This window comes from Oncorhynchus gorbuscha, linkage group LG23, assembly GCF_021184085.1.
Source record: "Oncorhynchus gorbuscha isolate QuinsamMale2020 ecotype Even-year linkage group LG23, OgorEven_v1.0, whole genome shotgun sequence".
Lineage (NCBI taxonomy): Eukaryota > Metazoa > Chordata > Actinopteri > Salmoniformes > Salmonidae > Oncorhynchus > Oncorhynchus gorbuscha.
The window spans coordinates 33,758,089-33,775,038 of record NC_060195.1 but is presented as its reverse complement, the minus strand read 5'-3'; the positions used below and the strand labels follow the sequence as shown (position 1 = coordinate 33,775,038).

Genomic DNA, 16,950 nt, shown 5'->3' with positions numbered 1-16,950 from the left:
CTACCTACAAGAAATATTGCTTCCTTCCTTCCTCCCTGCTACTTTCTGGCACAGCCACATACCCATTTGCGGTGCAAAGTCAATGCTACATCATGATCACAGTGCATGTGGAATACTGAGCTCTCACCATAATGACATGTTTCCTAACAGGTGTCCCCAGTTGTTTACCATCTGTGCCCAGCCCTGCCTCTCTCACCAGGTGGCAAGAGTGGGTGTGTTAGCATGGGGCCTGGCTGGCAGCATGACTTGTGGTGGCGGGGGTGATGAGTGTGTATGCCTGCTAATGTGTGTGTGAGTATGTGAGTGTGTGCGCGCACTGGTAGTGATGAGGGTGGTGGTGGAGAAGAGTGTGTTTGTTTCTTTGTTTATGTGTGTGTGTTGGGGTGGTTCGGCCCTGTGCCCTTGTCCCTGCCCCCACACCCCATGCCTGCGTCTGACCTTCTGGGCTGTACGGAGCTGAAATGCCGCTGCTCTGGCAGCAGTCCGCATTACTATGGTGACATGAACAGCTGGAAGAAACAGATGCAATATGTGGGCTGCATGGAGCCATGAAACACTAGAGGGAGAGAGAGAGATCTGTAATAAGTATAATTCAAACATCCTTTTCTCTACTCTCTTCCATTCTATTTAGGTATAATACCTGCCAAACTGTTTCTTCACTTTCTAGTTGACTATATCTACCTATCTAACCTAATTATATCAGGCATATCTGATATAATTCAGTGCCATTAAAAAGCTGAAGGATTTATAAACAGGAGGCCATTGAAATTTATGGCTCTGGCAGCAAGGCTCCACATCTTTGATTAAATGTTTAAAGTTATGAATAATTCAGTTCCCATGCAGCCCAAAAAATATCCCTTTCCCTCTGCCTCCTCACAAAATGTCACCCTCACCATCGTAGCACAGGGTGGCGGACTGGCCGTGACTGGGGAGAATGACAAGGATGCCCATGAACCCTGAGAGGAGGGGAGCGTGCACGAGCAGTCACGAACACACGCAGACACATGCGCGCAAACACACCCACACTGAGTGACAGATAGCCCACATGGTCACACCAGGAGGGATGTGTGATGTACAATGCATGATGAGGCATTGTGTGTAGATTGACGACGAAAAAAACGATTTAATCCTTAGAATAAGGCTGTAACGTAACAAAATGTGAAAACAGTCAAGGAGTGTGAATACTTTATGATTGCAGTGTATATATGATAATAGTCTAGGCGCTGACCATCCTGCATGATGGAGATGAAGACATGCTCACATAACTGCGAGTCAAATACTTAAAGCCCCAAAAGAGCAATCATGGCCAAGTTAAGACTCTTAGAGTCAAAAAGAAAGGACTCTTTTGGTGAGCCAGCTGGCTGGAAGTCAGACGACAAGCTAACAACATGTTCCCTGAAAAGTTCAACCTCATATAACCCAATGAAAACTCTTCAAAAGTCTCCAGTTTTCAGTTATCAACTACAAGTTTAGTATCTTTTCTCCATGGTCCAGGGCTTCTTGGTCATAAACAGCCCTTGGCCGGGATTCAATCCGATTGCAGCTTGTTGGCAATGCACCATTTAAATGTGGTCTTCAGGAACATTGCCTTTAAAAGCCGCATTGTCAACCAAAAAATCCAAATGAATTCCATCCCTTGTCTCAATAAGTCTGATCAGACTGTCGTTATGGACCATAGTAGAGCAGAAGGAACCTTAAAGCCTGTGTGTAATTACTATACATTATAAAGACTATTATCACAGGGTTGAAACATATCTGTCGGGATCGAGAAAGCGGAGAAAGCCTGAGGGGAAAACAGAGACATAATACAAATAAAACTCCCCCCCTACCCCCAATTGTTAACAACAGTCCTCTACCCGTGCTCTGTTCCCTCTGAGTGACTTTAATGATATGAACACCGCTGCCTCTAATGAAAACGTATGCGCTGAGCTGCTGCTTTAATAGAATTGAATAGAATAAAGATGGATCCTGCCTGGATGTGTGTGTGTGTGTGCCTACCCACGCATGCGCGAGTGTGTGTGTAGTGTAGGGTTCCCAGGTTATTATACTAGCAGCCTTCATAGTAGATGTAAAAGAGCTCTCAGAAATACTCTATTTACTAGATGCTATATTTAACTCACCTGTGGTGGTGATTCATAGAATAAGCTAAAGTGCTCCCCTCAGGTATCTGTGTCTTCGTGTGTTTGTTTTATGGTTATTTTACAGTAGATAGAGAGAGAGAGAGAGAGACAACCCATATTTATGTTTATTTATTTTCCCTTTTGTACTTTCACTATTTGCACATCGTTACAACACTGTATATAGACATAATATGACATTTTTAATGTCTTTATTCTTTTGGAACTTTTGTGAGTGTAATGTTTACTGTTAATTTGTTATTGTTTATAACTAACCTGTAGTAATGTTAAATGCAGTAATTACCTACCATTACAACAGTGTATAACCTGCTGTATTTTATAGAAACTTGATTTAGCACACTGCTGGTGCTTATAGTCTTGAATTTCCCTGACACACTTATACAGCCACCTCCAGACTAAGATTGTGCAACCCTCCGGCAGCAACATAGCATTCAGCTTTGTAAATGGGACGATAGTTGTGGTTCATGGAGGAGGCAAAATTTTCCATTTGAGCTGAATTAGTGAGTGGATTGAATTGATTCGTTATTCAGCAGGGTGTCTGATAACCACTTCTCGGGCTGTCTGTGTGGCTGACTGCTCCGTGCTGCTATGGTAAACTGCTGCCTCTTCACAGGAGGGGGGTTTAGTCAATTTCTGGCCAGCGTTTCAGGGAGATTCCCAATCAATGGTGGAGACGCAGGTGACGACGTAGGCTGGCCAGGGAGGCAGGGAGCTGCTGCTGTGGTGTTCCTTCGTCTGAGTACCGTTGTGTAGGTGGTGGTTGTGAGTGTGTTCAAGTGTTCCTTCTAAAGTGCATTCAGAAAGTATTCAGACCCCTTGACTTTCTTGACTTTTTCCACTTTGTTACATTACAGCCTTATCTTAAAATGGATTCAAATGTCCCCCCCCCCCACGCAATATGAAAAAAAATGTCTTGGGAATCTTTTGCTAATTTCATAAAAATAAATAACTGAAATATCACATTTACATGAGTATTCAGACCCTTTACTCAATACTTTGTTGAAGCACCTATGACATTTTTTACATTTATATTACATATACAGTACCAGTCAAACGTTTTAGAACACCTACTCATTCAAGGGTTGTTCTTTATTTGTACTATTTTCACATTGTAGAATAATACTGAAGATATCAAAACTATGAAATAACACATATGGAATTATGTTGTAACCAAAACCAAAAACTACTTCTTCAAAGTAGACACCCTTTTCCTTCATGACAGCTTTGCACACGCTTGGCATTCTCTCAACCAGCTTCATGAGGTAGTCACCTGGAATTAACAGGTGTGCCTTGTTGAAAGTTAATTTGTGGAATTTCTTTCCTTCTTAATGCGTTTGAGCCAATCAGTTGTGTTGTGACAAGGTAGAGGTGGTATACAGAAGACAGCCCTATTTGGTAAAAGACCAAGTCCATGTTATGGCAAGAACAGCTCAAACAAGCAAAGAGAAACAACAGTCAATACGGAACATTTCAAGAACTTTGAACGTTTCTTCAAGTGCAGTCGCAAAAACCATCAAGCACCATGATGAAACTCTCAAGAGGACCATCACAGGAAAGGAAGACCCAGAGTTACCTCTGCTGCAGAGGATAACTTCATTAGAGTTACCAGCCTTAGAAATTGCAACCCAAATAAATGCTTCACAGAGTTCAAGTAACAGACACATCTCAACATCAACTCTTCAGAGGAGACTGCGTGAATCAGGCCTTCATGGGCGAATTGTTGCAAAGAAACCACTACTAAAGGACTCCAATATGAAGAAGAGACTTGATTGGGCCAAGAAACACGAGCAAAGGACATTAGACCGGTGGAAATATGTCCTTTGGTCTGATGAGTCCAAATTTGAGATTTTTGGTTCCAACCGCCACGTCTTTGTGAGACGCAGAGTAGGTGAACGGATGATCTATACATGTGTGGTTCACATCGTGAAGCATGGAGGAGGAGGTGTGATGATGTGGGTGCGCTTTGCTGGTGACACTGTCAGTGATTTATATAGAACTCAATGCACACTTAACCATCATGGCCACCACAGCATTCTGCACCATCCCATCTGGTTTGAGCTTAGTGGGACTATCATTTGTTTTTCAACAGGACAATGACCCAACACACCTCCAGGCTGTATAAGGGCTATTTGACCAAGAAGGAGAGTGATGGTGTGCTGCATCAGATGACCTGGCCTCCACAATCACCTGACCTCAACCCAATTGAGATGGTTTGGGAACAGTTGAACCGCAGGGTGAAGGAAAAGCAGCCAACTAGTGCTCAGCGTATGTGGGAACTCCTTGAAGACTGTTGGAAAAGCATTCCAGGTGAAGCTGGTTGAGAGAATGCCAAGAGTGTGCAAAGCTGTCATCAAGAAAAAGGTGGCTACTTTGAAGAATCTAAAATATATTTTAAAATACACTTTTTTTGGTTACTACATGATTCTGTATGTGTTATTTCATAGTTTTGATGTCATCACTATTATTCTACAATTATGAAACAGGTTAAAATAAAGAAAAACCCTTGAATAAGTAGGTGTGTCCAAACGTCTGAGCGGTGCTGTATGTGTAATACATGTACATATCATTGCAGACTCATTATGATATTTGACATTTCATCTACTGGGGTTGTGCGTGTTTGTGTGTCCATGTTCTTTTGTCCACGTGAGAGAGAGAATGTGTGAAAGGAAGGAGCAGGAGGAAGAGTGTTCAGTACATGTGTGGGTGACGCAGAATGCACCAGTGAAAATGTATGAATCCAGAGGAGTCACAATGTGTGGGAAGAGAGGGAATCAATTAAACATGTATTTTCCTTTATCCTGTCTACTCCTCTCTGCCCGTTTCTAGCTGTTTTTCATCCGGCCTCGTATGTCATATTCAGCTCCTCACAGTTTGTCACAGCCGTCTTGACTCACCGTTGCTGAAAAATACAGCTAGATGGTAAAACAGGCTTTTCATTTTGTCGCAGGGAAACGATCCTCGTACACACCATTGTCACCGAGATGTGGTAAATGGTTTTACAGTGTCTGTCGATGTTCTGTATGGTATGTTTTCTAATCAGGTAGGCTATCAAAAATTAGCCCTGTTACTGTGCATTTCCTTAAGTTCCTTAACCGTGTTTCTCTGTGACAAAGGATGACCATTGGAGTGTTGATGTTGCCATCAATGTTCTCTTTAAAATGACCAGCTAGTGTCACGACTTCCGCCGAACTCGATCCCTCTCCTTGTTCGGGCGGTGTTCGGCGGTCGACGTCACCGACTTCCTAGCCATCACTGATCCATTTTTCATTTTCCATTGGTTTTGTCTTGTCTTCCTTCACACCTGGATGTGCTATTTAATGTTGGTGGGGCGATGGGTTTTGTACCCACTTTGTTATTTTGTACATTTTGAGGTTTTGTCAGCATTTATTAATAAACAACTCCGTTTATACCAAGTTGTTTCTCCTGCGCCTGACTTCCCTGCCACCAACACACACCCTCCTTACAAGCTAGTCTAAATAGTGTCTATGGTATTTCTCCAAATGGGCCTTTGAAGTTTGGTCATTTATTTATCTGTGGGTCACTGGGAGTAGAGTATGTCACTAGGGTTTCAGTCTGAGTCTAGGAGGGTAGTAGTGGGTATGGAGACATTAACATATAAAAGGAATGGAAACATTGTAGTTTGGGTTTCCGAATTATCATATGTTCGATTTTGTGCAGGTCTTACATAATGTACGGAGGGTGTGTAACAGTGTATGAAAATAATTTGGTTAAAAGGTTCAGCGGTATTTGAAAATAATTTGGTTACTCTGACAAAAGGTGAAAGAATGGAGGTGTGAAGTTATACTGCTTTTGATGCTGTTCTTCTTCTGTCCCTGTGAGTATGTTTGAGTATGTGTGTGTTTGCATGGTGGAAAAAGGTTATGAGATATGCACCCCTGTTTTTCCACCCAGAAGCACAATACCTCTGCAAAATAGCTGTCCCGATCGCAGGGATCCTCTCGAGGGTCATTAACCAGCCACAGTGTGTGTTTTGTGCCTGTATGAGTGTGTGTTTGTATTTTGTATTTGCAAGAGCTTTTCCACCAGCTTAGAGCCTCCAAATCTATTCTGAACAAATGAACACATTGTAAATGTTCCTTTTATCTGGGGTGGTTTTTTGTATTCCACTGCCTCTCAGTGACTAAATAGTCAAATAGTGAGGCCATTGAAAAGGGAAGGCATTTAGACAGACTTGTTTGGGAGAGAGGATAGTGAGCGGTGGCGGCGCCCATAATCTTTGTGAGTCTCCCAGGCTTTGACACTGCTGTAAAGACACCAGCACACGGCTCGGCCTTGATTCTATTGGTGTCGTTTCAGTTAGTAGAATATGGCCACTGGGCGCAGACACAGGACTGGCAGCATGGATTTGTGCTCTCGGGCGCGAAGAGTGGCGCCAATACTCTTCCAGAGAAGATCAGATCCATTATGCCTTTATTTCTTGTTCCACTGCCGCGCCTCGGGGGAACATTATTGGGTTTTAATTACAACTGTGCATTCATTTGATTGCAATTTCAAAGTAAATGGTAATTGATTGTGTTTTCTTTCTTGGCACGGCTACAGCAAGGCATTGAAAATGCATTACCCTCTATAAAACTCACAGGGCTGTAGCATTGTGTTGTGGTGCTTGTATTGTTTTATGCCTGTGTGTGTGTTGATATCACAGATGGGCTGGGGAAACCTCATGCCTCACGTCACACTCAGTGCTTGTGTCAGCCTGTAAACGTTGCCCCCCCCTGCTGAAGCTATTGGGTCATAAAGTGTTAAGGCGCTATCGCTAAACTGCACTGGGATATCCCTCTACTGCTGTAAATCTGACTCCCCCCCAGGTTCTAGAGAACTGTCTGTGATGCCTGATGAAGAGGAGTATGTGTGTACAGTATGTGTGGCAGGTAGCCTAGTGGTTAAGAGCGTTGAGCCAGTAACCGATAGGTTCGAATCCCCGAGCCAACTCGGTGAAACGTCTTCCAATGTGCCCTTAAGTAAGGCACTTAACCCTAATCGCTCTTGGTAAGAGCGTCTGCTAAATGACTAAAAGGGTTTATGGTGAAAGACACTGCGGGTGCTGTATACATGTCTGTGGATTGAGGGTTAACGTGAATCAGTGAGCATAAAAGGACACCTCTTAAAGGAATGGGATATGTCCTTTAAAATAGATGGATGTAGGAATGGAGAGAGTGCTAGATATGATTAAAGGAGGCTGAGAGAGTGATAGATATGATTAAAGGAGGCTGAGAGAGTGCCTGACAAAATGATGAGGTTGAGAGATGTATGGGGACAGAGGGGAAGATAGGAGAACAGTGAAGAAGAGCGAGGGGGTGAGCTACCCATTTATCTCCCTCTCTCACACACATAAACAAACACATTACAACAGCCATCTCTTGCATGTGTTCCTCTATACATACTCCCTTACCTCCCTTGTTCACTCTCTGTCTAACATGTTTACACACACACACTCACTCAGTTACCGCCGAGGCAGGGGATACCCTATGTGGGAGGGGAGGTACAGTGAGGCAGGGGTGGGGATGGTGACAGGGAGGAGAGGGGTGAGACCGTGGGGTTTCCCTATGTTGTAGTCACAATAAAACCAAATAAGATATGGATCATAAAGCTCTCACCAACATGACTCATTGACTGCCGTACACAACACGAGCCCCCCATAGCTACGGTGATAGGTGGCGGTGAGTGGGTGAGAGGGGTACACAGTAAGGGTGTGTGTGTGTACTCTCTCTCACACCCCCTTTTAATCACAGCTTTGACATGTAGCTAAGATTGATTTCCAGCCATGGCAACATGACACACTCCAAAAAAAAGGACTATTTTATCTTTAATCTCATTGGTCACATTTAGCCTCATTGATTTTCCATGTGATATGGGCTTTAATACTGTAGGTCGTTACAGAATGATATTGTTACTGTCGACACAGTACACTATAATAATAGCTGCCTATACTAGAAGCACATCTCTCTGCTCTCAGCCCCTTGATGTGTGTGAAGGCTTCCAGCTGTGCAGCATTTCAACAGGGGGGACTCATCAGCTCACTGCTGTCCCTCTCTGCATTGTCCTGTGCTCCAAGTAAAGCCATGTATTCTAATGGGATCATTTTAAGTCTGTGTACCCAAACCCCCAGTCATAGACATCCAGGCTTGGGGAGGAGAGAAGGAGGAGAAGGAGGAGAGGAGGGCAGATCATTTCCATGCAGATAGCTTTTTCTCTCCTCTCTCGTTTTTTTTCTTTCTATCTAAAATAATGTTCCCTCGCTCCAATTTGCCGAGATGTGTTTTGCTCCGTCTAGCTCTGGATAGTCGTGATTAAAATGGTGTTGGACTTTTTTCACCGCACCATGGGTTTTACTGAACACTAGCCATTACTATTGACTGAGGGAGAAACTGATGCAGCCACTGGAGTCATGTGGATCCAGCCTCCTATGTCAAAGAGACTCTAATAGAATAGGACTCGGGTTTCCCTCCATCTTGGCTCCTCCTTGTGTCAGATTCTTCTGTCTTCCTTAGAATAGAACAGGGGTTTCTGGAAATCCCTTCCATCTTGGCTCTAAAAGTGTCTGTGTCTATCTAAATGTCTCTGTCCTCCATAGACCCAATCTAGTTCAATAAGGCAAGTCTGGCAATCGCTTCCATTTGGCTCTCAATGTGTCTGTGTCTATCTGCATGCGCCTGTCAACCATAGCCATTCACTCCACTCCAGGGTGACTGCAGCGAGCCAAATCCACATAAGCTCATTAATGGAGGTAGAACAGGACTCCTGGCTCAAAAGCTGAGCCGCCCATCGTTTTCCCACCAAGCTGTTAGAGCACGGCACAGGAATGAATACTGCCTCGCCTCTCCATGCTCGATACGCTGTTTGCTCGCCATAGTGATCACAGAGAGAGAGGGAGACGTGGGAGGAAGGGCAGGAGAGCGGGAAGAGAGATTGGGGGAGTGAGTAATGGAGAATGGGGGGACTCGAGAGAAAGGGTTGAAGAGCAATGAGGGAGAGAGGAAAACATACAGAAAAATAGAGAACAAGAGCAGATGTATTGCGCTAACTTACTGCCTTTAAACTAACTGCTCTCTGCCTCCACACGGCTAGACAAATGCCTGGGCTTGGCGGTCAGAGAGAGGCAGGTTGATGCATGGCCAAAGCACAGGGAAATAAAGCGCACAGCATTGGGAGAAAGATCACCATTAATGGCTCTTAGGGCTGTTGACACTTGTTTTCAGGATGTTGTTGTCCCAGGTTTTAAATGTGTTGCATTTAAACATTCAACCCAGTTGAGTATTTTGGGAAAATAACAGTCCATTTCAGCATCCTCTTCGTTTGCCGCCTCCCCTGCAATGTTTTTGTTGATTTCATTAATGCAATTATAATGAATTACCTTTCACCAGATAGAACTCAAACAAGTTTAATCCGATCCCTCTCTCCTAAAGCAGATTTGCATTTCAGTACGAGGGTTTAATTGGTTTCATCTGACCTTCAAACCAAAGCATTAGCCATGGTCGCGCGCTAACGTAACAGTTATATAAGTGGAAAACCCCATCTCCTGAATCTTTTTAAACTGTGAAGAGCATTTTCTGGGAGAATGGTTGAGAACTGTACTCCGTACAGAAGGAAGGAGTCTCAGTTACCCTGCTTCTCAGAAGTCAGAACAGTCAAAGACTTCTTCATCTGTCATTTGGTTCAGACACAGACATAGAGAGACAGTACACCCTGGGGGCTCTGTCTGTCATCAAAGGCAGAACTGACTGCAGCAGACCCGACCCCTCCCCTAACGGCCCTTCATTTCCTTGGCTTCTTGTTAGAGTAGACTGTTGATCACCAGGTTAACGACAACATATATTTAGCAGCCTGCATGCATATACATATACAACTAGGACACTTTTAAAAAAAGCACCAGCAAGGGGGGTCATTTTGACGATTTCCAAAACTTAAAAAAAAAAATATCCTTTTGAAATTTTAGGACTTTGTCAAGCAACTAGTTACCGACATACACTGAGTATGCCAAACCATAGGAACACCTTCCTAATATTGTGTTGCAAATGACAATATAGCCACAAACCTAGATGACTGAGTTAGCCGTTTGGATAAGGGGATTGTAAATGTAAATGACAATTGTTTTAGATGTATTTTACCTTATGATCGCTGGAGACAAATGTGACAGTAAACTGCTGCACATCACCTTTTCTACTGTGAAGTTTAGGAAATGATGGCCTTATCGATCAATCAAATGTATTTATTATGCCCTTTTTACATCGGCCGATATCACAAAGTGCTGTACAGAAACCCAGCCTAAAACCCCAAACAGCAAGCAATGCAGATGTAGAAGCACGGTGGCTAGGAAAAACTCCCTAGAAAGGCAGGAACCTAGGAAGAAACCTAGAGAGGAACGTGGCTCTGAGGGGAGGCCAGTACTCTTCTGGCTGTGCCGGGTGGAGATTATAACAGTACATGGCCAAGATGTTCAAACGTTCATAGATGACCAGCAGGATTAAATCATAATAATCACAGTGGTTGTAGAGGGTGTAACCGGTCAGCACCTCAGGAGTTAATGTCAGTTGGAGAGAGTCGAAAACAGCAGGTCCGGGACAATGAACAGGTCAGGGTTCCTAAGCCGCAGGCAAAACAGTTGAAACTGGAGCAGCAGCACGACCAGGAGAACTGGGGACAGCAAGGAGTCATCAGGCCAGGTAGTCCTGAGGCAAGGTCCTAGGGCTCAGGTCGTCAGAGAGAAGAGAGAAAGAGAGAGAATTAGAGGGAGCATACTTAAATTCACAAAGGACACCGGATAAGACAGGAGAAATGCTCCAGAGGGGTCAGGAGACACTGTGGCCCCGTCCGACCAGGCAGGATATAACCCCACCCACTTTTCCAAAGTCCAGCCCCCACACCACTAGATGGATATCTTCAACCACCAACCTACTACCCTGAGACAAGGCCGAGTATAGCCCACCAAGATCTCACCCACGTCACGAACACGAGGGGAGTGAAACCTGCAGGAGTGTAATTTGGAGACTCGAGCTTCTGTAGACATGCTGTAATCACAGTATAGCTCCAAACCTCCCGAGTTGATATGATTTCTATAAAGTTGAAATGATATGCCCAGCCTTCACTGTATAGCCACCGTTAGTAATACCTGCATGCATTCAGAACTGTCACTTTAGCGTTAGTTTGCTTACTTTTTGCGTCATTCCATTACATCGTTAGTTTAACTTCCTTACCGCCGTCACGTTCGTGTGGTTGTTCTGGAGGATCGCTAGCAAAAGTGCATCATGTTAGGCCAACGTATTACAAGTTGTGCAGTCATTTGTTGCATGTAACCTTTTTGCATCATTATGGAACGCAGGCCATATGTACAGCCGCAGTTTAAACCCGGAGCACGGTTCACAACGACTGGTCCGTTGTCATCACAGTTCCATGATTAGTGAGGATTATTAGGACAGATTTATAGGAATACTGTTCAACCACTATTGTAAACTACTCTCACCTTCCAATTTTTCATTTAAAAAAAATTATTATTCATGAGTACTTTGATAACCCTAAATAGTATTTTTAAATCTACCAAATTGGTGCAAAGCTTTTTTTTTACGAATACGTGCATATTAACATGGCTCTCTTTAATTGATCCCTCGTATTCTGAACCGTTCTTTTGTCTGTCGAGAAAATTCCCATTCAAATGAAAAGGTACACCGACTCTAAAGGGACGGCTTTAGATACCTTTACTGAAACCCTACGAGAAAATCTGTCAGCCAGCAAGTGGGAGGGTTTTCAGTGGTTGAATGACATTTATTCATGCGCAAGGGAACCACGCTTGCAAAGCCTGTTACGCACCTGCAGGCAAGTCTTAACAGTAGAGGTGCATCATGGGTAAAAACCACTGGGGAAGCCAAGCCAGGGGGGAAAAAAGCCATATTACAACCTATGTGTTGTGATAATTACGTTGTTTGTTCTATAACCTGTTAGTTCATATGCCTTGTGACTGTGATATATAGTCCTAAAGGCCGAGTCAATAAGAAAACACAGTGGCAGAATAAATCCAACCACACCTTTGGTTCATCACAAAACCAGAGAGCAACTTCTGTTTGGTGAAGTCCACAAAGCATATTACATGTAACAAACAGTTACAGTACATGACCTACAGCATGGTCAACCAAGTTAATGTTTCCAACATTTTCAGACTACTAAACAACTATTGAACCATGGAGTTACCACAAGTCGCAAAGAAAACAGGAGCTGCCTCCACTATTCCAGCACCATTTCAACATCATCCAAATTTGGCCTCCCTTGATAAAACGCTTTGGGTGTCAACAATGTCATACAAAGGGGCGCTGTTTAACCCCAGATGCTTTCTCTGGTGAGATACATTCAGCCTCTTGCGAGTTGAAGGAAAATGATGAAACACAGAGAGACGAAATAAACATTTTATATGTATTAGTTTATTCATTTTGTCAATTTTGGGGGGGAAGCCTAGCTGAATACCAACTACTGAGAAGTACATATGAAAGTGTACATTTCCTATGTATGAATAGGGCCCTTCCAGTGTTCTCCTTCGCTGTCATGGTAGCTTAGCGGTGTGCCAGGGTTGAGCTGACAGGAAGTCTCCATGGAGGTGCCATGTCACCGGCGCTGTCTGACAACAGCAGTGTTCCTGTCACCACGGTCTGGGCCAGGACTGGCTCTGGGAGTGACAGGGACAAGGGAGGATGAGAGATGAGATGAGAATATTTATCTACACTGAAGGTGTTCTCACACTTGGTCCATTTCAGACAATTTGTGAACTCAGTGTGGTTCCCTTAATATTTTGGGTGGAGTGTGAACACTCCAAAGAGCCCTGGAAGCGAACCGAACTGAGACCATTTTGAGAGGTAGTCTCAAAAGGCCAATGTGAACACAAAGCTCTCCACGTTCACTTGTCATTATTCCCACACCACACAGTAGACTACTGCAACACCATTTCCCCTGCCATAAACCCTCACGTTGGTGAGAGAAGATGTGCAGGTTCGTGGGAAAAGAACGTGTGCTGTTTATGGATATTGATTAGAGATTGTCAAGGATGCACAGAAATGCAATTATACAGTTTTGTACTGACGATTTGTTTGCAATATGTTGATCTATAGGGTAAGATAGCTTCATAAACTGTTTATTGATTGTGGGGTTTGAATGGTGTGAGAAGAAAACATATTTGGTGAGAATCACAACAGGGTACAAAATCAAGGTCATTGCTATCCAGGACGGGATCCTTGTGATGTGCCAACTCTGACATTACACATTGAAGTTGACATTTAAAATGGTAAAGGTTAAGTTTAGGTTAGGGTAAGGGTTAAGGTTAGGAGTCAGGGTAGGGACGTCCCAAGAATTTCAGATAACACTAACCACAAAATCAATGCTAGCACAACGCTACATCAATGCAATTGCAAAAATCGCTGAAGTTGGAGACTTCTCTCCCTCACCAACTTCAAACAGCAGTTATCTGAGCAGCTAACCGATTGCTGCTGCTGTACATAGTCTATTGGTAAATAGCCCACCCATATTCCCATACTGTTTTTATTTATTTACTTTTCTACTCTTTTGCACACCAATATCTCTACCTGTACATGACCATCTGATCATTTATCACTCCAGTGCTAATCTGCAATATTGTAATTATTCGCCTACCTCCTCATGCCTTTTGCACACATTGTATATAGACTCCCCTTTTTTTCTACTGTGTTATTGACTTGTTAATTGTTTACTCCATGTGTAACTCTGTGTTGTCTGTTCACACTGCTATGCTTTATCTTGGCCAGGTCGCAGTTGCAAATGAGAACTTGTTCTCAACTAGCCTACCTGGTTAAATAAAGGTGAAATAAAAAAATTAAAAATAAAAAATGCTGAATGTTGGAAAAAGATCTTGGTTCCTTTCTAAACATAGCAATGTGAACGCAAAGAGGACTCCGACCACAAAACAGGTGAAGTGAACTGGCAAAAGAGTTGTCCTCATTCAAAGTTAGGTGACTACAAAGAGAACTGAGTTGTTCTGTAACTGTAGGTGGACTATACATGTGTAGAGACTCCAGCCCAGAGTGAATGTATGACTACACAAACACGCAGATGTGCATTGCATCTAGTGTTGCACTCTCTCTCTCGTTTATCTTTGAGGAATAATGATGTTGAATGGGAACTCTCCAGAGAGTAGTATTGTGTTGGGAAAGCCTGATGGATTAATTGATGACTGGGTGACTAATGGTCACTGGTGTAAGATCCTTTAAAGTACCACTTAAGTCATTTTTGTTTGAGCATCTGTACTTTACTATGTATATTTGACAACTTTTACTTCACTACATTCCTAAAGAAAATCATGTAGTTTTTTTTTACCTGCTAAGCATTCAAAATGTAACAAGCGTCGTTTTCCCTGACACCCAAAACTACTCGTTTCATTTTGAATGCTTAGCAGGACAGGACAATTGTCTAATTCACACCTTTACCAAGAGAACATCCCTGGTCATCCCCATTACCTCGGATCTGGCTCACTAAACACAAATGCTTCGTTTGTAACTGATATCTGACTGTTGAAGTGTTCCCCTGGCTATCCGTAAATAAATTCAACAAGAAAATTGTGCCCTCTGGGTTGCTTAATATACGGGTTATATCTGGGTTGCTTAATATACGGGTTATATCTGGGTTGCTTAATATACGGGTTATATCTGGGTTGCTTAATATACGGGTTATATCTGGGTTGCTTAATATACGGGTTATATCTGGGTTGCTTAATATACGGGTTATATCTGGGTTGCTTAATATACGGGTTATATCTGGTTTGCTTAATATACAGGTTATATCTGGGTTGCTCGAAGACAACTCAAGTAGTATTTTACTGGGTGACTTTCACTTGAGTCATTTTCTTTTAAAGTTTCTTTAAATTGTACTCCACTGGTGATAGTTTGTGATGATCACAACATATATGTGGGCCAGAACCCATCATCCATTTTACGACCGACATCCACTGTGGTACAACTGAGCAATACTAGCTTGTCCCAGTCTGAAAAACATGTCAATTCTCTCCTCTCTAAAGCGTTTGCCAAGTTGCTATAGGACTGCCATTATAGTTTAACCCAGTGTAGTAAAATCTTTTTTCCACGTTTCTTTCTCCCTGGTGATTACTTGATTGATTAATGTCATTGAATTACCAGAGTCCACACGCAGGTTGTGCGAGGCGGGAGAGAAATTAGTCTCTAGTCAATCTGAAGATTAGATTCCACGATAGAACAGCAAAGGTTATTTCCTATTGAGCCGACATATGCAGCATTTACCGTGAACGCAGTCTCCGCTAAAACGGGAACATGGCATTTAAATTTCAATCACGCTGCAAAGCTGAACTTCAGTGATGTGGATTAAGTAGAGCCCTAAGGGCAGCCGATCCTACAACACCCAAGATTTGCCGAACATACAGGTTACTTTCTTTTTTAAATGTTTTTTTCGTGACTTCTAATTGGTAGATAGTCTTGTCCCATCGCGGCAACTCCCCTACGGACTTGGGTGAGGCGAAGGTCGAGAGCCACGCGTCCTCTGAAACACAGAATGACTCCTCAAAAACTGCCTTAGACCGCTGCTCCACTCAGGAGGCAAAACATACAGGTTCTTAAAGTGACAAAATAAAGTCAACCGGTTGCAAGTTATTTTCTCCTTCACCATTAATCAAAACCTCAAGACTTCGGTATTAAGCCGAACCAATGAGCACACAGGAGAGACCAACATTAAATATACTAACAAAAACAGGTTCTGGTGCAGGGTCAAGGGAAGCACTACCTAAACATTAATTCAACTTCAAATTAAGAAAAATCTCATGTTTTCCCTCAACTTAGTCAGCCAGTTACACACTAACAACCAGCCTCATGGAAACGTCTCTCTTACCTGCACCTTCCCCCTCAAACAACAAAGAGGTCTTATTTAAAGAAACAGCCAGCCAATGAAATGACAGGATCAATCAATCAATTAGGCAGAAGCGCGCATGATAAGCAATGTCGGCTCAAGAATAACTTCCAACCAAGTCTCAGATTTGAATACTCCCAGGTTTAGTTTATTGGTGTTTCTGCCACTGTAGACTGAATGCATAGATGGTTCCCAGGCAGAAAGCAGTTGCAAGGTAATTAGGAGACGACAGAGAAAGCAGGAAGAACAATGCTTTAGTACAGTAGTATAACAGCGGTTGTCAACAGATCATTCCATCTCCCTATATTATAGAAAACTACAATAGAGACAAGTTTGCAAAATGGAGTGCAATACACACAGGCACGTGTGCTTGTGAGGACGCACAAACACACACATGCATATATACACACACACACACACAACGAACGCACGAACACACGCACACACGCACACACGCACACACACACAGACACACACACACAGACACACACACACACACAGACCATCTGAACCTGTTGATTCCCGCTGCTAGGAGAGGGCAATAGTTTGAAGGATTGACTAATACATAGTAATCATTTCTTCTATTACAAAGTCTCTGCAGAGGGAACATCCTCCAACAAATGTAATTATTAATTGTACAATATATTATTAAAACTGCAGAGCAAAATTATAATTAACGTTTAATCTTATGTTTAATTAATGGTAAATTGTATCTATGGCTTAAAGCTATTCATTATTTGCAATGATGAACATAGAAGCTTTTGAAAATACTGTGGTAATTTGGTAAGCATTGAGAGCTGTATGCCTTGAATCAGATGCTGTATAAGGATCGTTCAACCCTTGAGTGTGTGTATGTGTGTGTACTCTCTGAGCAAGGGTGTGTGTTTGAGTCTTGCCTTCACCTCCTGTTCTT

At 42.9% G+C, this 16,950-nt stretch overlaps 1 protein-coding gene across 7 annotated transcripts in view; it reads left to right on the top strand.

Moving 5' to 3' along the window:
• LOC124011177 (fibroblast growth factor 13-like) overlaps positions 1-16,950 on the top strand; it is a 227,056-nt gene that overhangs the window by 204,521 nt on the left and 5,585 nt on the right. The gene's annotated exons all lie outside the window — the stretch shown is intronic.